Raw genomic sequence first — 22,137 nt, forward strand, 5'->3', positions numbered from 1 at the left:
CAGCAATTTGAACACTGTCAAAATGAAGACATATGTATACCAGCACAGATGAGGAAAGCAAATACTCTAATACATACAGAAAGGTATTTCTTTGCAGCTTGCTTTTTACACTTAAATATCAACACATAGAGAATATTTTCTTTATAGAGGACTATAACAGACATGTTACTTAATTAACCAATTAATTAACTGATTTAATTTAACCAATTCCCTACTGATTAACATTCCAAGGTTTTGCCATTTTAAACAATGCTTCCAACAAATAACTTAGACGGGAGAGCAAAAATATAAATTTAAAGATAGAAATTGCTAGTTCACAGTCTATTTGCATTTTTAATTATACTAATTGCTGCCAAAAAGGCTCTAAAAATTTATCAATTTGTAATCCCTTCAAGGCACCGCCTGCATTTTTAAAATGAAACCAGGGCAGCCCCGGTGGCGCAGCGGTTTAGCGCCGCCTGCAGCCCTGGGCTTGATCCTGGGGACCTGGGATCGAGTCCCGCGTCGGGCTCCCTGCATGGAGCCTGCTTCTCCCTCTGCCTGTGTCTCTGCTTCTCTTTCTCTCCCTGCATCTCTATGAATAAATAAATAAAATCTTAAAAAAAATAAAAATAAAAAAAATAAAAATGAAACCAAAATAATACAGCAGGGTAGAGGAAAGGGGATTGGGAAAAGGAAAAAAAAAAAAAAAAGCCAGGAATCAGCATAGGTCCTAGTTGGGTCTAGGGCCTCCAACCACTGTCACGATTTGTAAGACATTAAGAAACATCTTCGGCATTAATTCCGCTTGCATATATTAAGCGTACTGGTCAACATTGTGGGTAAGGGCCTCTCCAGCTCTAACATTCTCTGACATCCTTGAATTTGCTATATATATAAGAAACACACATTACATACAAAGACAAATACTTATTCTCTAGTACTGCCCAAAACTTAAAAAAAAAAAAAAAAAAAAAAAGGCAGAGAAAGTCAAATTGCTACACTGGGAAAAGTAAATGCTCTGATAAAACCCCTGCTAGGAATTTAAAAATGGAACTGAAATTGAGACCAGAGGAAATGGCTACCTGAGAAGATATATTAAAAAAAAAAAAATTTTTTTTTTTCAAAAACAAAAAAGGATTATTCTAATCATTTTAGGGGTTTTCCTAGTTTAGGACAAGCTATGTCTCAGTGGAAGAAATACAGCTAAATGGCTATCACAAGCAAGGACCAAAGCAACCTGATGGCTACTAATTAATAAAAAGTCACAAACATCCCTTTCAAGTTTACCATCTGAAAAAACCAATGATAACAGGAGATAGGATTTGCTAAGCTAAATAAAAGCCTTCATTAGCAAAAAGTGACAGGATCACAACCCTGCTGCTGATAAACTGCCAACACACCGGAGGCCTTCAAGTAAGGGCTGCCCATTTAACATATTGCAGCTTTAAAATGAGTTGCTGTAGAACAAACAGTTCTATGTCAAGGCATACCAGATGGAGCTGCTGCTGTACCCTGGACAGTGTAAATGTATGTGTGTGTGTGTGTGTGTGTGTGTGTGTGTGTGTGTGTGTGGCGGGGGGGGGGCAGGGTTTACCACAGGAGTATCCAGTACAATAACACTTCTTAAGGTTAGCCTTCCGTAATGAGAGTATCTACCTTACACTCAACTTCTCTGTCTGCTTCCAGAAAGACTCAGTGTTAAGCAGAAAGCAGCCATTCTTCAGACAGCCAGAGAAGGTTTTACACTGCTATTAAATGATTGGCCCAGCGGTCATCCCTAGAGCCTGCCTTCTTAATCCAGACAAACACAGCCTCTTAGTCCAGTCCTGAAGCAGTGATACCTTTTTAATATAGCATGCTTTGAAAGCTGTATAAAACAGGTCATAAAAACGAGTAGAAGGCACAATCTCAGCCTAGTCAGAGTGGTTACAAAAAAGCATCACATCAGACCTTTTCCTGTGTGGTCCAATTGTTAAATTTACCAGTTCAGAGGCTGAAAATAAGATACAGCAAAATCTTAATCATGGGATGGATGAAGAGGAACAGTACTGTTAATACAGAAGTCATCTTAAAATATTAAATTATTATCTACCAGTTAATTACTATCGTATACTAATAAATATCCATTTAAAAACAACAGATACTTCGTCTAAACATTAAAAATTTATAGTAACTCCCATTCGTAAAGTATGTATGTTATACATGGCACCTTTACAGTAGCCAGGGTACCAAAGCAGTGTATACCATTAACACACACACACAAATCCTGTATACAGTGTTTACCTTCAGCACGTGTAATTCTGTAATTTTAATCTTGATATTAATAAAATAGGACCTACTACATCTGAGGAGTACAATTGCAAGACAGGATAAGTGACATCAAGGAACTGCCAATTTAGTCAAAAACATTTAAGAGTATCCCAAAAGTGCAAACATTTGAGAGGGGGTGGGAGTGCAAACTAATTTAAAGAGCCATTAGGAACACTCAAAGCAGTGGGTAGTTCTCACCCCAAACCTTTCCCCTTAACTCTCAGCTCAGCTGTCTGAATAATGCCAGAAGTAGCATTAGAATTCTCCTCTCCTGAACTAAAGCTTGTTTTACTTCTAAGTTCCCTCAATCAAGAACGGAGGCTACTGTGTATATTTTCAATGGCTTCATTCTGCACCTACAGAAAAAGGGACTCAAGTCTAAAAGTTGTGATGAAATAAGATCCAACAAGAAAAAAATGCCATAGGAACCAAATTACACAACTCTAGAAGATACCAACTACACGATTCAAGTTTTGACTGCCTTCCAAAAAAACACATAATATTAAAAGCGAGAAAATAGCTGTTTTAGCCATCAGAGTCCACTTCTGAGGAAACTAAGGAGTTAAAAATATATAATAAGTGTAATAAGCAGGTAAGATACTATTTAAAATATGTCATAAATTCACTGTACAGTTCCATTCTGAGCATCTGTGTGTGGATGAGGAAATTGAGCCACATGGAGAATTTACTTCCTTTTTAATTTTCTTCAACTCTTTTTTCCTCGGCTTTTTCTGAATGCTTAGAGCAATCTCCCAGATTCTACCAATGTCTTACAAACATACATAGTCCTTTAGAATTAAGGGACTGGACAAAAGCCACTCAGGTCATTTCCAAAAGTGTTTTTCAACAAACGTCTTTAAGAGGTTTCTACAAAGAAAACTGCCTAAGCCTCCCCAATCCCAACAAATGTTTTAAAGACAATTCCAAATTAATATGGTATTTGTTTTTAGTTTAAATATAAATGAATACAGGGAGGGACACAGTATTGTGAAGAAATGGGGTGGGTTTTTCCACATCTGGCAGAAAAGGATTCTATAGAAGTTTATTCTTAAACTAACCAAACAATTAAATGACAAACTACAATTTTAAGTAGCATAGTACTTTAAGGCAAGCAAAAAGCTAAACAGATACTCCTCTTTAGGGACGCCTGGGTGGCTCAGCAGTTAAGCATCTGCCTTCGGCTCAGGTCATGATCCTGGAGTCCTGGGATTGAGTCCCACACCGGGCTCCCTGCATGGAGCCTGCTTCTCCCTCTGCCTGTGTCTCTGCCTCGCTCTCGGTCTCTCTCTCATGAATAAATAAATAAAATCTTAAAAAAAAAAAAGAAAGATATTCCTTTTCAGTTTTTACCATCTCAATCAATATAGGAGAAAAACACAATCAAGAAGATACTGATAAATTTTACTCCAAAACTCAGAAGGCATTTTTCAAAGCCATGAGTGAAGAGAAGAATACAGGCAACACAGATCTCACTGCTGGAGCTAGCATTCATTGTACAGCTTTTAGTGTGAAAGCTGCCTAATTATTATTACTGTCCTAAAGAGAACATTAAAATCTGTTTCTCAGCTGTTAAGAAAAAAAAAAATTGCCAGATCTATAGCGAAACAAACCAAGGCAGAGGGATCAGATCCAGGATCCAAAGTTCACCATGAATCTATCAAGAAAAGAAGATTTAACTTTAAAACCCTTTTCTAGGGATGTCTGGGTTCCTCAGTGGTTAAGTATCTACCTGCCTTCAGTTCAGGGCATGATCCCAGGGTCCAGGGATTGAGCCCCACATTGGGCTCCCCTACGAGGAGCCTGCTCTCTGCCTATGTATTTCATGAATAAATAAAATCTTTAAAAAATAATAAAATAAAGCTCTTCTCTAATAAACTAATATCTATAAAATTAAAAATAAGCCTGTCTTTGTGCAAGTAACACAAGGAGAGGGTACACAGGAGGGAAGATAAAATTACAAATGAATTTCCCTGACCACTCCATACTAAGGAGCCCCAGACTTTTCCTTCATAGCACAAATCACAATTACAAACAATAACTTTCTGGAACTTTAACACGTGTTCTCCTTGAATAAAGTCTAAGTTTCATATCAGCAGGACTGTATCATGTTTACCACTTAATTCAATATGTAAGTGCATGATATACAGTATGAATACAAATACTAAATAAACAACTTTTTGCATAGGAAACCAAGAAATGTTCACATATAGAGACCAGGAAAGTAATTGTTTTTAAATTACTGAAAGGCTGGGGCACCTGGATGGCTCAGCTGGTTAAGTGTCTGCCAGGGTCCTAGTATGGAGCCCCACACCACCTGCCCCCCATTTCAGGCTCCCTCCTCAGCGCAGAGCCTGTTTCTCCCTTTTCTTCTGCAACTCCCCAGCTTGTGCTGTCAAGTAAATAAAAACCTTTAAAAATAAAAAAATAAAACTAATGGAGGGCAGAAATGGTTGATCAACATTCAAAAACAGTGAATGAGCAATCAAAAACAGCAAAATACCTTTAAGATCAGGAGGCTAGGCATAATACAATCATAAAAATGAAAATCCTGTGAAAGTGTAGGTCTAGAGAAAAGTTTAATAAAAATTAGCTTGTGGGACACCTGGGTGGCTCAGTGGTTGAGCACCAGCCTTTGGCTCAGGGTGCGATTCCAGAGTCCCGGGATGGAGTCCCACATCAGGCTCTCTGCATGGAGCCTGCTTCTCCTCCCTCCTTCCCATGTCTCTGCTTCTTTCCCAGTGTTGCTCATGAATAAATAAATTCTTCTTAAAAATTTTTTAAAAATTAAAATAAAAACTAGATTGTGCCAAAATAAAAAGTATAGTAAACATTTTCAAATATTCATGAGCCACTTAAAAAAACCATCACCAAATTTGCTTCATTTTGTTAGTAACAAACAGGAAATAATCATGGAGAATGGAAAAGAGAAAAGATAATGAAAAACTCCTATGGAGAAATCTCCACAAAACTCCTTAGGGAAAATGAAATAAAAGAGGACATCCAAGATTTGACAAGTCCCTGTAGGTTTCTGAATTTCTTAAAGAACTGGGGAACTATAGAAACATTTTACTCAAAATATGTGGTAGTCTAGGCCAACTTAAAAGAGAACAACAACAACAAAACCACAGAAATTAAAGTGGTACATATTCATCAAAGTCATAGTTTAAGATTACAGTGTCCTAGAAGTTAAAATGATGTAAAAAGCCATTCAGCTTTGAATTCTCAACACCTATCTCAATTACTGTTTCATCTTGTGATGCCCTAAAACATGGCTAAACAGTAAGGAGCATCTTTGGCAGGATTGCACATTCTACTCTTTGCTGCGTCTATTCTCACTAGCCTATTAGGCCAATTTTACACCAGACACACCTGCTTATTATAATGCATAGACAATTTGATTATTTTATTGTTTTAGGCTTACATCAGCTTCACAGAGCACAAATATTTATAATCTACAAGGAGTAAAATATACATACACAGAGATAGGAAACCCAAGATCATGTTAATACACAGCTACTTTAGCTTCTCAATCCTAATAAGACATCATAGGAAGATGCACCAGTAACTTCACAGCTTTGAGAGAAATAAAAATCACTACATTAAGCAGACATATTTTTTTTTTAAGATTTTATTTATTTATTTGAGAGAGAGAGCGCACAAGCATGAGGAGAGGTGGAGGGAGAGGGAGAAGCAGACTCTCTGCTGAGCTGGGAGCCAGACATGGGGCTCGATCCCAGGACCCCGGGATCACGACCTGAGCCAAAGGCAGCCGCTCAACCAACTGAGCCACTCAGGCGCCCCAAGTAGACATATTTATGAGACTCAAAAACAATGTAAAAAATTTTACATCTAAGACTTGAATATGCCATTTGTTAAAGCAAGTTTTTACTAATATTTTCTTGTAGTAATTAAAATTTTTATAAGATCATCTATTATTTGTGGTTTACCTAGAGATTCAAATAAAATTCTTAATTGACAGTAAATTTCAAGTACTGTATTATCTCACTTTTCCTGTAAATTACCTCTATTCCAAACTTTGAATTCAAGTGAATTAAACAAATGCTTCCTAAGTTTCTACTAAACGAGTAACACGCTAGATGCAAGAGATAAACCAAAAAAAAAAAAAAAAAAAAATCAATAATCTCTTTTGGAAGACCAAAAGGATTATCTTGAACCTATATTCTTCCCCATCCTCCCTCCAACCAATTTTTCTGACAGTTAAGTTGGAGAAACAAGTTGAATCAAGAACACTCTTTACCGGGTAGATATTTTCTTGATTCAAGTTTGGACATCATACATCCTGTTGAACATCTGACCTGCAACTATTTTTCTCAGAACAAAAATAGTGATGCTTCTAAAAGCCCACCAGATTTGGAAAATACTAGTTTCAGAAACTTAACAAGTTTAAGGAATAGCCCTTACAGATTCTCTACTACAATGAGCCGGGGTTATATGAATGTCACCTTCACTGGGAATAGAACATACAGTATTTCAATCTTTTTTCCTGATTTTAGCAGCATCCAAAAATAAGCTGGAGACAGTGTCTTTATTCCCTTGCTTACAGAAAATAACCAATCCATACTTCATATGCTTCCAAAAAGTAATCCTCCAAGTCAAGACTGCCAAATGGCATCAGGAAAGACACTAGCCTGCGATGGAATCCTTCCAAAAGTCACCTAACCACAGACCTAAAATAATTCAAGGTCAGAATCCTAGCTCTGGGGAAACAAGTGGTGGTCATTTTGCTAGGAGTGCTACAGAACCAGAGTGAAGCTTTTAAAACACAAAAAAGGTAACAACAGCTCCACCACTGAGGAACCACAGGAAAAGCCTGGAGATGGAATACAGTTGCTAAGATGCCTCTTGAATCAATCTCTGGCCACCAGTAGAACTATGAAAGGTAGAAAAAAAACACTCTGGAGTTCACAGAAAAGGTAAAGAACTAAGAGTCACAGACCCAGGTCCTACTTCCCCCCTGGGTAGATTGAATCCTTAGACAAACCACCTTAGGCAAACCTCTGAGCCTCATTTTCCTCATCTACCCCAGGGAGCTGTGGTAGGGTTCTGGAAGAACAGATATATTGGGCCCATCACTGTCACTACAGGAAACGCTCTCATCTCCTGGTCCCATCATTTTGGACGGTGCATCACCTTCAAGTACTGTTTTTCTGTCCTACAACATCTGTCAGCAACTAAAAACAAAACAGGCAGCTCCTTGCTGCCCTCTCCCAATACACTGCCAAATTGTTCAATACAAGGTTGCTTAAACTAATTGTATTCTTAAGAAGAAATAATTTAGAAGTTATTTTAGAAGTTGAACAAAAGGGGTTAGGGGTGCCTGGGTGGCTCGGTGGGTTAAGTGTTGTACTCTTGATCACAGCTCAGATCTTGATCTCAAGGTCAGAGTTCAAGTCCCACATCGGGCTCTATGCTGGGCATAGAGCCTACTTTAAAAAATAGTTGTACAATAGGGAGGAAAAAGATCCTTTTTTTTGAGATCATAAACTATGCTGTTCACCCTTAAATCAAACTTTACTCCCTACTGTCCACAAACTAATACCCATAAATTAGCCAAACTCAAAAGTCCAAGAAGGAAGATACAAATTATACCCAAATAGCTAGTTCCAAATGAGGGACTGAACCTCTCCAGAAAACCAAGGAGATGAAACAGCATGTAAGTCTGTTTGATCACCTTTCAGAAAAAGAAAAAGAAACATAAGTTCCGTTAATGCAGAAAACAGGCAGACCTGGGAACACCAAAAACTGGCAAGAAAAAACTATGATCAGTAGTCTTGAGAATCCATGATCCTGGCAGACACAGTCTTAGGCATGAGGAAGACTCAAGGAAAAGGTGCAGATCAGTGCAGTTCAATGCATTCCAGCTTCTAATCTGTTACTTGCTTTCTACTACTGAACTATACTAGGAAGGAGGAGTCAAAGAAACATCTTATGACTCTCCTAGGTGTTTTGAAAAATGTTATTTTTGATGCTGGCACATCCTGCTATAGAGAGAAGACTATGAGGAAAAGGCTGGGGTGGGGGCTCATGTAGCCCCACACACACACGCCTGGGATCGTTCTTTTGGTACAACAGCAAAATTAAGACAGTCACAGCAGTATCTCTGTCCAGCCACAACTTAAAATTTGGCAGGTTCTGCAGTGCATAAATTTTCTTCACCAGTGACTGGGCTCCTGGCAAACCGGGAAACACTCATACCACAAAAGAGAATCAAAAGAAACAAAAATTACATGAGAGGAAGCACGGAGAAGAGGGAGACACAAAACTAAGTAAATAAATATACACATAAAATAGACCAAGAAAAGCTATATTCTCCTGTCCCCAAAGCAATATGCAGCAACTTGGCCATATCCCTAAATTCCCAGACTATACAGATCTGTCCCTTTACTCAATCCCTCAAACTGAGAGGCCATCTTTTAAATTATCATTTTCTGCCTCATCTCCTTAAAGCAGACAGACCAAATATGACAAGGATGCTTTAAGCTTCTCTAAACCTCTTTCAGCATCTAGGACTTTAGTAATAACATGTGATAAAATAATAAATTCTATACAATCTACCTGGCTTCTGAGCAGTCTCAATACAAAAAACTTTAAAACTTTTTAAAATCCTAAAAACATTTTAGATTAATCTGGAAAAGCTCTAGATGTCAAGTTAACCACCAACAGTCCACCTATACCAAAGTCTTTCTTACCATACAGGAGTAAGCTCCACAACTGATTTTCAACCTTTAAGGAGATAAAACATTTTTTTTTGTCAATTCTCATTTCCTCACCAATAACCAAGACATCCTAGAAGCCCCTCAACCAGACGATCCAGGGCACATCAAAATAACCATCATATTCATCTCTAACAATCATATAATCAAGGAAGAGGACTGGTGGGATGCCTGGGTGGCTCAGCAGTTGAACATCTGCCTTGGGCTCAGGTTGTTATCCTGGGGTCCTGGAACTGAGTCCGATATCAGACTCCCCGCAGGGAGCCTGCTTCTCCCTCTGCCTGTGTCTCTGCCTCTATGTCTCTCATGAATAAATTTTTAAAAATTTTTAATTATTTAAAAAAAAAAGGAAGAGATTGGTAATCTTCATACCAAGAGTTATTTTTAAGTGCCTCTTAAAAGTAAGTTCAGAATACAACTACAATTTTTTCAAAACCATATACACAGTTAATTCAAAATTAGGTTTTTAAAATAAGCATATACTTTTACTCACATCCCAAGTATAGGAAAAAAAAAAATGGCTGGGCTGGAAACTGCACCAATTTTTAAACTGCCAGCATTACACTCCTATTATTCAGAAGGCTTTTGCTAAGATGTTCAATACAGGGAGATATTCTAATTCCTCGTTATGACTGGCCTACCTCAAGTGGCTGCCAGGAGAGCAGGGTTTTATAAGCATTGTTCTGTCCTCACACTCTACATCAATGCTAGGTTGATCAAATAGATCTTTGTATCTGTTTGCCAGACTGAACAAAAAGTTAACCAGAAATGTAAGTGTGTCAAGTCACCAAAAGGAAGGCTCTACATTGACATTTTCTACCTACTTATCATTCATCTGCATTCATCTCATTAGACATTAACACACAGCAAAGTTGCTCTCTGCTATTCAAATTGTGCTATTATGCTCAGGAGCAGATTAATAACATCCACTTTCCTTAGAGTAAAAAAAAAAAATACACCATTGGTCCAAACATGGTATGTGGAGCCTCTTTCCACTTCTGCTGGTACACCTGCTTGCTCTACTGCACACATGGGAGAAAGCTTTGCTAAAGCTGTCCTGCTGTTTCTAGAGAAGGGCAGAAAAGGCTGAAGGCTGGAAAAAGAAAAAAAAAAAAAACAGGGGAAAGAGGAGAGACAAACACATAAACCTCACACCTGGTAACCTCTCATATCAGCTTTTTTATAGCAATCTGAAGGGAGAATGTCTTTTCTAAGCTGACACCATCAGCAATACAGTTAGCAGGTGGGCGGCAGGCCTCTTTAAGCAGCTCATAACAATCCTATTAGTTTTCACAGCACAAAAGCAACTTCTGCTGACCCCAAAGCGCATGAACAGTAGTGGAAGGTCTAAAATTCCAGAAAGATGGGAGGGGGGAGGGGGTAAGATAAATTACCAGAAGTACAATCTTGTAAAAGAAAGACAAACTCTCTTCAGACCAGAAATTAAAGGAGACTTCTCTAAATGAGGTAAATGAAATCATAAAATCTAAACTTATATGGAATGATCTAACATAATTCAACTATTTACAAACACAATCAAAAGAATACGAAATCTTAAGAACTCACACTTTTGTCTTTGTATTTGAGTAAACTTTGAATTTCCATGGCCTTAGGGAACTGTCACAAAGTAATAACTCAAATATCCACAAAGGCCAGGCAGTAATTTATTCCAAAACAAATCATGCTCCATATAAAGGATTCAGTTGACAAATATGCGCTCCATGTTGCTCCACCCTTCCGACTTTTCAAAAAAGACTTAAAATATGGTTCTAGATCTTTATATGCTATTTCCCAACACCTAAATCAACACTTCACTACTTTTTAAAAATATATATATTTTGGGCCAGGAGTGGGGGGGGGGGGAGGGGCTCAGTCAGTTGGGCATCTGACTCTTGGTTTCGGCTAGGGTCATGATCTCAGGGTTGTGGGATCTGCCCACAACAGTCTGTGTTCAGCTCAGAGACAGCTGGAGATTCTCTCCCTCTCCCTCTGCTCCTCCCCCATTCACAGTCACATGCTCTCTCTCAAATAAAATGTTTTTAAAGAATGGTTGAGGCCAAATGAAACTACAGACCATATGTAACCTCTGGCCATCATCTGGGACCTCTGGCAGAAACTATTTGTCCATGGATACCCTTTTGTCCTCTTAAATAGCAGCAATTCACTTGGTCACAGAGAAATTCTTCAGTGAGTAAAATGTTGCAAACTGCTTAAGAGCCAATGGAAAGGTGGAAGCCGAATGAAAAAATAAAAGGACAGGTGACTAGGCTGCACCTGACCCAGAATTGCCAGGCCAGAGGTAGAACTACCACAGGGCTCAGAAGCACAGACAGGTGACTGAGGGACAGAGGGCTAGCACAGAGGTGTCAAAGAGAAGAGAGAAAAAAAAAAAAAAGGAGAAGAGAAGAGAGGAAGGCTGTGGATAGATCAAGTTCCTTGCAGAGTCAATGGCAGGGAATGATGAAAGTCAAAAGCACTGATGACCTAGTATTTGGGAAAAGTCCATGAGTCATTCACAGCCATAGGCCACATAGGACCCCAGGGGTTTAAACAAAATAAGATGGCAACCAGTAAGTAGCACCTCAGGGAAAGAAGGTGGTGTTGAGTAAACTCATACAGAAACAGACCTTACCTGGAAATAGGTTATAAAAACTTGCTCACTCTGTAATAAACTCTGTATACTTAAAACAGTCTAGCTAGCTCTGCAATAATGATGGGTGATTCTCACATCACCAGAGGTGCCTCCAGTAGAAAAGCAGCATCAGTGAATTTTTTAAAAACTGATTTCAAAAGTAGCTCAGAGTAAACTCAAAATCAGGTACAATCAGTTCCAGGAATATTTTCCCCAACTTATCCAATTCACTGAATTTATTTTCAAATACACTGATTTGCTTGAGAAATATTTCTTATACTTTTGATACACATAAATGACACCCAAATAAAAAAGTGTTAAACATCCTTTTGAAACTGAGCAAATGAACAATTTCCAATAACTGACTTGACAAGACATCCACCAATGATTTTCACTGAGGGTGGTGAGAGGAAAACATGCAGGAAAAAAAATAATGTATTTCTATATAAACTCCATTTTGTAATGTATAAGAATAGATCCTTAATAAGAGATCAAACAAAATTCAAATCAGGAAAATATGGACTGATTATTTTAACTTAAATGCTTAAATTTAAAAATCTGATTTCTCATTGAAAAAAAGATGGAATATTTAAATTAGGACATTTATATTCCTGGAATGTTAGCTAAATTCTCATAATTTCACATGTAATTTTTTAACATTATTTATATTTTCCAGAAAAAAAATGCATTTTAAACTTCCCTTCCAAATCTCATCATCATAGATATATTTATACCTATTTCCATACTGAAATGTTCAAAGGCACAATTCTCCCCCTACAGTTTGGGAATTTTTTTTCTTCATGGCAGAAATATGAATTATATGATGGTATGTTATAAAGAATTGCTAAAAATTATAGTTCATAATAACTCACGGAAGGCCAAATATATAAAACTAATCAATGGGAACCACTAATTACCACCTTTCCAATTCAGTAAACATTGTCAATCCACTGCCAAAAATCTCATATGTCAGTATGCTCATCTTCAGCTTGTCCTTGAGGTGTGGAGGTTGAGGTTTTTAATACTCAAAAAGGTTAAGAAACCAAGGACATAAGTAATTGAGCTAAAAAACAGACAATGGAAACTTCAGGTTTCCAGCCTAGCATATTCCACCTGGCTCTGCTAAATTAACAATTTCAACCTAAGTGACAAAACCTACTGAGGCAAGACAACTCAGTAACTAAACTGGCAGCACTGTGCTCACCACAAGACCTTACATGTGTAATATTTGTTTATAAAATCAGAATGGATTTTTAAAACAAACCAGGAGGAAACAAGGAAGCTTAGAGTTTGCCTTTGATGAAAGCTAAAAGCCCACATCGCTAAGGCCACAGCAGACAAGAACCGACCCAAATGGCTTCCCCCTAACCTCACCTGTGTAAGACGACAATTCCAATTTTTGAAGTCCTATTTCCCCAAGTAGAACCTCATTTTAACCCTATGGAATCCTGAGAACTAGATAGCAAAAATCATATGGAAATTTTGGTGTATGTACATTTCTCTAGGGAGAGAGAGCCCACAACTTTCTTCAGATGCTCAGAGACTCAGAACTTAGTATTAACAAGAAATGTCAATTTTACAGAAACTCTGTAACAAATATACAGGAAAGCTGAGAATCCTAATGCAACTACTGTCCCCATTATCATAAAGTAAAACTAGTCAAGAAAGTGTCTAATAAAGCTTGAAGTGAGTTTGCCCACTGCTAACTAAAAACAAAATGAAATAACATTCTAAAAGGTTAATCTGCTTGATATTTATGAAAAAATGGATTTTTGTGATATTCTATTAATACAGTATTTAAAGCTGATGAAATCCTCTCCAGCAACAAATAGCCTACAACAACAAAAATTCTGTAGGAAAAGAAAAGCCAGCCATTTTCTTTCTTTTTTTTTTTTTTTTTTTTTTTTTTTAATGAGACGGACTCCTTTAAATCCAGGGAAAAGGCTAGTATAAACCTACCACTATTATTAGATTAGACCAGGAAAAAATACAGCTATCTCAACTCAGGAGTTCAAAACTTATCGAAAGCAAAACCTTCAACATGTTAGAAAACAAAATAATTACTCTGTCTCATAATAAATAAGCCTATTGAGGAAAACTGTCAAATTTTTTTTTTCCAAATAAATCTCTAAGAGTAGGAAAGGGGGGGTCTTGCCTGTCAAACCTTATTTGCTATACATTTTCAGTCAAAATGACATCATGGGACACCTACTGCTATGATCTTGGTTATTTTACTTATCACACTCCTTCCCAAAGCACCCATCCTTCTCTATATGAAGATTTGTTACAAGGAAAACCCGCATGCACCACTCAAAACTATTCAGCAGCACTCAAATGGGAAACATACAATTAAAAGAGTATCAATAAAATTGATGCACTCAAAACCTAACCCGTAAGTCTGAGAAAATATTACCTTTACCAAAAACAGATATGTTAATGGAGCCCAATCTCTGGACAGGTAGCACTGATATTAAAGGGAAAGAGGTCTATAGGAACGCAACTAGTACAGTGTTACAGAAAAGTCACCTTTTGTCTGACACAAAGTGCAAGGGGAAAGATAAAGTCATATTCTCTTAAAAAATATTCTGTGATCTTACTAAAATTATGGTACGCATCATACATGCTAAAAACCAAATCCGTTATTGAAAAATTTCCTACATATGCCATAAAACTGCCATAGTATTTTACTATACTAATTGCTATTTTTAGTTCAGATTCTAAGTTACCAATGCTATGTAAAACCATGATAAAATGCCTATCTTTTAATACACAAAAGCCTTAAAACAAATTATTGCCTTTCAAGTTTAAACCGCTTCTGTTTCTACTTAGCAGATTTATATTACTTAAAATCAAGAAGAAAAATCGACTAACGTTGCAAACCAATTAGTATATAAAAATCAAATAAATAGAACTTAAAATGTTCTTCCCAAATTAGAAACATACAAAACAGTGAGTTTGGCATTAAAGTACACACACATGGGTTCTGTGAGTAACCAGAGCCAGGGAATACTTTCACATCTGTAAAATGAAACTGACCAAAGCAAGTGAATATTCTGTGTGTCTGATATCCTCTACAGAGTTAATTCGAGTTGGGTGTGGCATCACCAGAGCATAAAACTTTCAAACAATTATATATTAGCATTAAACAGCAGTACTGGCAGCTAAAAATATTAACCAATGGTTAAGACTAACCAGGATAAGCTATGCAAATCCGTGGATCCCGGTACAAAATCAAAGTAGAGGGTCCGCTAGTTCAAAAATTTAAGAATTTCAAGGGGGAGTGGTTAAGACTGCACAGGTTATATGCCTATAAAGCAGTTCTGTTTCCAACCAAGGACTCACGCTTAAAAAACAAAAAACAAACCTCAAATGTGGTAGCTTACTATGATTGTTGGCCTGTCCAGCTGAATATCAAAAAAAAAAAAAAAAATTAAAAAGCTGAGGTAGATGGCTATAGGCTGGTTTTCCTCAGGGGGGGGGCATATCACCCAGGCCTCCTACGACCTCACCTATACAGCCCCTCAATGCCATCAAAAAAAATTATCTGACCAGGCTAAGTACCATGGATTTCCCTTATTTCCAAATATACGTTATTGGTGTAAAACGTGGTAAAAAGAATGTGTTAACGGTAGCTTTAATAAGACTTCAAATGATAGAAGAACTGACCCTACCAGGCAGACTAATCTATCAAAATGGTAAACAGTAAAGTCAGTCTTAACGCGATGCTATTTTGGAATATCCAGTCCTTTGGGGGAAAAAAAGAACATGAACAGTAACGTGCCACTGTGGTGTTCTTGTGCCATGCTACCACCTGAAAAGCATCCCAGGTTTAAAAAAAGATTTTTTTTTTTTCCTCATCAAAGAAAGGTTGATCCCAGTTTAGAAGTCGGGGTATTCTGGATGGCTTTGTTGTGTCCTTAAAGAAAACTTGGGACTTGCTCCTAGAATAAAAGAAAGAGAGGTTTGCGGGGCGGAGGTGAGGAGCAGGGATGGAAAGCAGTATCTTTTAAATTATAATGTCAACCAGAAAAGCATGGAAGGCTAGAATGGCTGAAATTGGTAACAAGAATCAGCCAGGAACATCTGCATACAAAGATCCAAAAGGGTAGATTAAGGAATGGGTTAGTAGAAATGCCACTTAGAGCGCTGCCGTTCCATACCTCAGTAGGAGATAGGTCATAACTAAAAGTGCAAAACCCAGGCAGAGAAGGACTTTGTTTCTCTGGTGAAGAAGCATTAACCAGAACCAGGGAACCAACCCCACCCTCACCACCACCACCCGCCCCCCCCCCCAAAAAAAAAAAACAAAAACAAAAAACAAAAAAAGGAACTCTTAACCCATGCATTTTTAGCCTAAAAAATAAGGTTCAGTAGTATATAACAGACAGGTCCGGCCTAACTGTCCGGCCTACACTTACCGGTTTGGGGTATCTGTTCTATTCCAGAAGCATATACTCTAAAATTAAAACTCTCTTCATCCAAAGGGACATTGTATACAGTTTAAAAGAGCTGACCTGATTCCTAAGAGCAAACACTATACAGTGGAGGAAACACCTAAAGACACAGGAAAGGGGGGCCTTAAATACTTCAGGCTGTCTTTGAAGGGTAAATAAAAAAACCCTATTCCCCGAAAGGTGGCAGCACCAAGTTACCCAAATAGGCAATAAGTGGCCAGTTTTGATCATACAAACATAAAAACATTCTCTCAAGAAGAAAAAAAAAGGGGGGGGGGGGCAGAGGAATCACAAACTGGATGTAATGTTTCTGCATCATTTAATTTTTCCTACCCCACCCCAGCCATTTCCTTCTAGACTCCTTTTCTTCCCGCCCCCGCCCCCTCTCCCTCCTTCCTCTCCCATTTCCAAAGGAACTTCCTCTAAGTATGCACATACACCCCCACCTGAGCAGTGTTAAATCAACATTCTTACAAACCTCTTATAAAGAATAACCCAAAAACAAATGCAGTAATAATGTTCCAATCCATCCAGCAAAACAGTCACCATTTCTAGACCCAAAGGTCTGGATGAGAAAGTAGAGCCGGGAAAGCTTTTCCACCCGCTCACCAAAATGGAGACTCCAGGTCAGCTCCCGCAAGGAAGAGCGAGCTGAGCACAAATGAAAAATTCAAAGGAGTCTGGGGAAACGGTTCTTGAGAAGCCTGTCTTCAAGGGCCAACTAACCAGTAATTCAAACTGATTTTTTCAGGGAGATGGGAAACATCACACCCCCAATGGTATTCGAGGGGTTTTAAACGGACATACAAATGTCATTAAGTTTGGGGCAGAGGTACATTTCAAGGAGGACAGAATCACTATAGGTAGGGCCACCAAAAAAAAAAAAAAATAATAAGTTTGAAAAAACTCTTTGTCCTTGACGGAGGTGTATTCATTTAGCATTGCTAAGCCCCATCCTTCGGGGAGGGAATGAAAGAGAACAGACAGACACCCTCTAACAAGCCCTCCTTTCTCACATTCCCAGAAAACGTAGAGAGAAGACAGGAGATGAAATTTTTAGGATAAAGATGATGTTTTTAAACGCACGCTATTTTAAAGGACCATCTGGACAGCTACAACCCCTGCTCGTGGCTCACATCTAGAGACCAGGTTTTGCGCTCCGGCCCTCCAGGGTAGCGAGCAGGCTTTTAAGGCATCGCGCCGGGAAGACCGCCTGCCGGTCACTGTCAAGCCCGCTGGAGGAGCACCTGCTGGTGAGCCGGTGCTGGTCCCCGCGAGGCACCAACCGCACCGGGGCACGCACACACGTCCGGGCACGGGGGCCGCGACCCGGCTGCCCGCCCTCCCCGGCGGGGCTGGAGGCGCAGCTGCCGCAACCCACGGCGGCGAGCCCGGGCCCCGGGTCCGGCTCGGCCCGCCCGGCGATTCCCGCCCGGCGCGCTGCTCCGCGCAAACCCGGGGTGTCACCGCTCGCTGCGACCCGGCGCGGCTGCGCCCGGCCTCCCCCAAGACGGCGCAAGAGGGCGGTCGGGCCGGGGGATCCCGCTGGCTCCGCGCTGGCCGCCCCCGGTCCCACGCCGCCCCCGCACGCCGCGCGGCCGCCCCGAGTCTCCGGGCGCCCCGAGGACCTGGCGCGAGGCGGCGCCGAGCCGAGGGGGCACCACCCGACTGGAGAGCCGGGCACACAGCCTCCGCAGGCGGGGCGGCCGGGTCTCGCCCCAGGAATCCTGCCCTCTTCTAGAAAAGCCCCCTCCCCCACTTTTCCCTCCAAAGCACTCACCTGCGTCTCGGCGCAGCTCTGCGGGCGCTGCGCGCGGCCGTCCCCGGGCACGTCCGGGCCTGAGCAGGCTGCCCGGCGCGACTGGCCCCGCTCGGCTCCCGCCGCCCCCGCCGGCTCGTGCCCACGGGAGGGGCGGCGCCACCTGCCGAGGCGCCCGATTCCCTGCACTCCCGCCGCGCGGGGCCGAGCTCGAGGAACTTCGCGTGCGCAACCCCCGCCGCCCCCACCGGCGTCCCCGCCCCAGGCCGCACTCGGGCTCCCACCGCGCGGGGGCCGGACCGCGCCCCGCGCCCCCCGCGCCCCGCGCCCCCCGCGCCCCGCTCGGCGCCGCGGCGCCCAACACCGAGCCGAGGCCGGCGCCGCGAGCCCGCCCGCCCTCCCCGCCCGCGCCCCGCCCCGCCCCCCACGCCCCCCGCACTTGCCTGCTGCGACTCGGGCTGCAGCTACTACGGCTCGCGCCGCCGGCCGTCAGCACAGCCGCGGAGGAGTCGCTCCGGGCGGGCTCCGCGGCGTCCCCGGTCCTGGCGGAGGCGGGAAGGCGGACTGGAACCGGCGGAGCCCCCGCCCTGCCCGCGTCGCGCCGCGCCGCGCCGGCGACCGGCCTCCTCGCCCGGCCGGCAGCTGCCTCAGTGCCGCCCGGCGCCGCGGTCCCGCCGTTTGTAGCGGGGCGGGGGGGAGGGGCTTGCTGGGACGAGCGCCAGGAGGCGGGGCCCGCGGCGAGTTAGCGGCGCCGCCGCGGGCGCGTGCCCTGCCCGGCCGCCCGCGGGTCGCTGCTGCGAGGAGACGCCCGGCCCCGGCCGCCGCCGCTCGGCCCCGCGCCTCGCGTCCCCCGACCCCGAGCGAGTCTGGGACCGGGCTCCCCCCGCAGCGCGGAGAGCGCCGCGCGCCCGGGGCGGCCGACGCCAGGTGCAAGTTTGCACACCCCGAGGTTCCAGGCGCTAACGCGAAGCCGGAGCGACTCGCGCGGGGGTTACTTTGATGTGGATCAAATACACACACACAAAGAAGCAGAGTTAAACGGCTCTCCCCCCCACCCCACCCCACCCCACTTCACAGCCGAGGGGTCCTGTCCCTTGGTCCCTTTAGATGGCTCAGCCCTGGCTGCCGCCTCTCTGCCTCTCTAGATGGCACCTGACGTTCACATAAGCCCCAGTACCTGTGCGGGGTGCTATACTCTGCTTCAAACGCAAAGTAGGAAGCCCTGCACTCGACTATGCAAGAGGCTGCTGCTCGCCGCATCCCTCCAACGCCCCCCACGTTAGCCCCGGAACGGCCAACTCTTCACCGAGGGGGCGTCGCATCGCTGCTTAGCCTTGGCCCGCCCCCACGCCCAGCTCAATCGCCTTTCCCCAGAAAAACCTGTGCCTGTCCTCGGACTCAGCCCCGCGACTGGGAGTCAAAACCGACCCCGAGCCACGCGGTGGGAGCACGTTTTTACACCTGCTCGGCCGCTTAATTACGAGAGCACCTGTCGTGTTGTGATTGTTTTCATTGCAAAGGCTTCTGTTCTAACCCTTCCCCCCCCTTAAAAACTGCACTTAAAATATCACCTGTCATACCTACCTGAAATCGCAGGAGGTAAGCGAAAGGAACTGAGCAGTGGGCGACTGAGTCGCCGCAAGAACGTGACCGAGGTTACAGCTTCAAGGGCATGATGCGGGTTTGATGCAGCAAGGTCCGCTAAGGGCGCCCAGCGCTCCCCGCCCCCACGCGACGGGCGGGGCGGGGTAGGGGGGGAGAGAATGGAGGAAGGACTCCTTTCACCCAGGGCGGGGGTGGAGGAGACAAAATTGCCCTCTTGGGCGAAGTCAAATCAGGCATAGCAAAGTAAGGGGTTCAACCCTAATCTAAATGAAGACAATCCATCCCTCGATTTGGGGGGCCCAGACTGGGGACACCAGAAATAGCTAATTGGTTGTATATCAGCATTTCTGTTGTCACCCCAAATCCGATTAGCAATTAAATGACCTTAATTGACATTGTACGGGGTTACTGGGAAAACTGCTCAAAGCGCCTGCGCCTCTTTTGACCTCCCTCTAAACAGTTAATGATAGCGTGCCCATGCTAGGCAGGCGGGATTGCTAAAAACGCCTGTTTTCCAACGTTAGGTAAAAATGGGCCTACCACAGTTGCCAATCCAAGCCTAAAACTCTAAGAATGCCCTACGCCCTACTTCCTGAGGCTGACTTCTTGAAGTTATGGGAGACCTCTCTACGGAGTTACCCAAGTCTTCCAGTCCACTTCGACCTGCACACGTTGCGTTTTTCGTGGAGAACTCCAGAACAGGTTAAAAACGGAGTGCCCAAACACTTGGTTAAAAGAGGGAAGAACCCAGGAGTGATTGGTGTAAGACAGACAGACTCGGGGAATGACAATAATTACTGAGGTAGTTCCTTTTTTAAATCCTCCAAAAGCGACTTTTAAACACTCAACATGTTCTGGTTTTACAGACTTATTTGTTTAGATTCTGAACAAACCTTTCAGATGTCCCATTTAAGAAGCCATTTTACGAAGTAAGTCTTACAGGCCCAAACAGCTTTTCTACTCTACCACCCCTAAAACATGCACACTTTTTTCTTGACCTTTAGGAACTTACTTTCAATTAGGAAAATAATTTATTCGGTTACTATTGTCTACTCTGTAACCATCCCCCCCATCCACTTTAAGCCTGTATTTTTATAGGTTGCAGTGTAGGCCTAAGAAATAAACCATCTCCATCTCCCTCCTATTTCCAACATCCAGGATATATATACATATACATATACATACATATATATATATATATAGAGAGAGAGAGAGAGAGAGAGAGAGAGAGATGTGGGGAAGGGCTAAAGGTTTAGAATCTTAACCAACAGGAGAGTTTGTAGGTGAGTGGGGGCGGGGAAAGAACCCATGCATTTCGGGGAGAAAGTAAGGGACATTCATCCCATCCCAGCAGGGTTAAGAGTAAATACTAAATGGTTGACTATTTCTCTCTGGCCACAATGAAGCCAGATCTGCAGCTGGCTTTACAAGAGAAAATACCCAGCCTCGACATCAGTTTCGCTAACCCGTACTTGAAAATGGGAAATGGGGAACGTATCCAACCTCCAATTTGCCACAGTTGTATAGCTCTCATATTAATTCTTTACAGACGTGAAATAGGTGGGCACGTAGCAACGTGCTGGGCATAAATTAAGCAACAATGGCCACGCGAGGTCTTTTTCGCCGCGGAGCTCCCGTGCAGGGCACTGCCACCTTGCTATCCCCAGACCCCACCGCCCGGGGATGGCACGGTCGAGTCTGGAGGCTGGCCCGCAAGTTGGCTTTTAGACCCGGGAGGGTGGGTGGGGTGGAGAGCAGGGAGAAATTAACCACCCCGCCGGTTTTGTACCTTTTCCCCCATTCTCTCCAGCTCCAGCACCACACCGGCGCTCTCATGCACACTCACCCACACCCCCTCGTGCCAATAATTTAAACTTCTTTTCGGCAAAGGCAGCACCTCGTTCACCGCCGCCGTCTCGGTCCTCCCCGCCCAGCGAACACCCTCCCCCCTTTCCCACATCTACCCCGATTTCTCTTTTTCCGCAGTAGAAAGCCAGCTGGTTTCTCCCAAACCCTGAGAAATCACAAAAGTTAAAATGAAGCATGTGTCTGCCCAGCATCTCACCCCCCCCCCCAACCATCTTTCTCCCGGCGTCAGTTTAACAATAGCTATTCGGGGGAGGGGGGGGCGGTAAGAAGGGGTGAGGGCAACGTAGCCGAGTTGGCTCCTGGGGTAGCTGTGAATCCTTGCGGCTGCGAAGGGGTTCCCCCTCGCCCCGAAGGCGAAGTCAGCCGCGTAGGACCAAGGACAGGGCTTGGAATCCACTTCCCAGCGCCCAGCACAGCAAGGCTCCCAGGCAGCCGCCACTCCACAGACACAGCTCCAAGGATCTTATTTACGCTTTTCTGAACAAAGGGAATCTCATATCCGGTACAGGCTTAAGAATTCGGCCCTAAACTGGCTACCTTCTTTTAAAAAAGAATCATGGTAATTGGCGCCCGTGAATTAGAGCCCGCACACCTAGCAATGATGAGTTTTGACAGCTTCTACCCACCCTAGCCCCAGCCCAGCCCTAGCCCTCAGGCGGCATGTACTTTTTCACTCAACTACAACTAGCAGCCTGGTGCAGCATCTAAATTCCATCTGGCAATCCCATCTCCCCAGCACATGTTATCTGGTTAATGCAATTAGGTGTGGGGTTTTCGCTGGTCTAATCTGCA

At 43.1% G+C, this 22,137-nt stretch overlaps 1 protein-coding gene across 23 annotated transcripts in view; it reads right to left on the minus strand.

Moving 5' to 3' along the window:
- The window catches only part of ELAVL2 (ELAV like RNA binding protein 2), a 142,963-nt gene that overhangs the window by 119,842 nt on the left and 984 nt on the right, over positions 1-22,137 (minus strand). For 3 of the 23 annotated variants that reach the window (XM_077912163.1, XM_077912157.1, XM_077912152.1), the window contains exon 1: positions 17,893-17,989. The exons of 11 other annotated variants lie outside the window; for them this stretch is intronic. The gene's annotated coding sequence lies outside the window, so the exon portion shown is untranslated. Of the gene's footprint in view, positions 1-17,892; positions 18,011-18,314; positions 18,472-19,455; positions 19,480-22,137 lie in introns of those variants that run through there. 9 more of the 23 variants (XM_077912158.1, XM_077912173.1, XM_077912164.1 and 6 more) reach the window with 9 other exon arrangements.

This window comes from Canis aureus, chromosome 10, assembly GCF_053574225.1.
Source record: "Canis aureus isolate CA01 chromosome 10, VMU_Caureus_v.1.0, whole genome shotgun sequence".
NCBI classification, from domain to species: Eukaryota; Metazoa; Chordata; class Mammalia; order Carnivora; family Canidae; genus Canis; species Canis aureus.